Here is a 1,861-nt window from a genome sequence, read left to right as displayed (position 1 = left end):
TACACACAGATAAATAAGGCATTGTCCTTTACATTGAAGTTCATTTCTCGACCACAGAGATCTACAAATCCCCCACTTGAACAAGAGCTGTTGTCAAAGAAAGTATTCTGAGTTTTCTGGCATTTTGGACTTCAAAAGTGAGTTTTTGTCAACATGCAGGGAATTTTATCTCAATTATTTCATAGATTTAAAAAGAATAAAAACAAATTCTGCATTCAGATCAATTACATACATTATTTTACCAAAAATCATCATAAAAAAAGGAATTGTACACACGATATATATATATATATTTTTTACATTGCTCTTAACTCTTCCAATCGGTGCAGTTTGAAGTCCCAGCATTAATCTGAGGCATTTTCATGAGTTTTGTTTATTTTACCCCCCCCTGAGCCATGTGCAATTGTTATTTGCCTGAGATGCCCCAGAGGAAAAAGAGACAATAGACAATTAATATTCCAGTTTCCTTTTCTGCTGATGGAGGTTATACCATTAAATATTGCAAATATGTCCATTTTGAATGAAACATTTGAAACCATTCCCTGTATTGATCATGTAAGTGTGCATATCTGTGCGTGTGTCTGTGAGGAGATTTTACCGTCCAGATGTTTCGATCTTAAGTCGGTTCACGTCAACGTTTTCCACGGCGAGAGCGACGAATTATTCTGAGCCCTTGTTTTCACACACTCAGCCTCTTCAGTCAGTCAGTGCTTCGCCGCTCACTTCTCAGGGATGTTGTTTATGTACAGTTCTATTATGTCACAGGAGATTAGTTCCTCTCGGTCTGCGCACGCTAATCCCCCTCTCTCTCTTTTCTAGGAGCCGGGCCAGTGTTTAGCCAAGGCTCCTTTCTGTGCGAGCCAGCCCAGCCCCTCTCCCTTTCAGGCTGTCACAGTCCCCTCTCTACACACACCGAATACCATGGCCCTCAAGTGTGAAAACCTCAAAACAAAAGGGCCTCCAGTCTCCTTTGAGGCATGTTGCAAGACGTCCAAGTCTCCAAGGACATAAAAGAAAGGAACAAAAAAAATGCAACAACTAAATAATGGGCCAGTCGTCAGAACAAAAGCTTTGTCTCGTATGGTACAAGGCCAGTGAGGGCTTATTCACTTTGCATGACATTACATCCCCTATTGTGAAAGTCAGACAGGGGATATCGCTTTCAAATTTGAACACATATTTCTGAAAACAGTATTTATTCATTTGGCTCTTCGAATGATGCCGGACAATCAAATATTTACCCGTCTCCTAGTTGACATTCGCCCTCGATTTATTAGAATTGAGACTAAAACCGTGAGTTCATTCAGAGGAGCTCAACAAAGATAGTCCTACAAGTTTCTCCCACACATTTCCACTGACCCCCCTTTGCACCCGTTCTACAGATTAACATTGCAATGAGCCATGCACTACTATTTATCGAATCTAAGCCACTTTTATGGTTCATCCTACAGTAGTTGACGGAACAACTGTAACATCACTCCCAAAAGGATGGGTGGAATCTAAGTAGTGATGAAAGGTATGATCCTCGCTTGACTTTGAAGTATGAGGCAACAAATTAAATGGGTGGACTTTACTTTCCCCTTTTCAGATGACACCTATCGCAACCTGAACGATTTGAAAAGTGTTAGTCTCATGTGAGTTTCAGGTCAGCGGGATCTTTCCAGCATGAGCCAGGCATTTGTTCCAGATTACTAGCACATGGACGACATCCATTTGCGCTGGTACTCCTTCAATATGATGAGATGGAATACATTGTCTGTGAGATTGATGAAAAGTAACCAGTGTGTGTCCCCCCCCCCCCCCCCCCCCCCCCCCTCTCCGTCGCCGCCCCTCCATTAGGAAAAGCACGGTGCTTTAATGC

Source organism: Cyclopterus lumpus, chromosome 21 (assembly GCF_009769545.1).
Source record: "Cyclopterus lumpus isolate fCycLum1 chromosome 21, fCycLum1.pri, whole genome shotgun sequence".
NCBI lineage: Eukaryota > Metazoa > Chordata > Actinopteri > Perciformes > Cyclopteridae > Cyclopterus > Cyclopterus lumpus.
Note: the sequence above shows the minus strand (reverse complement) of the source record.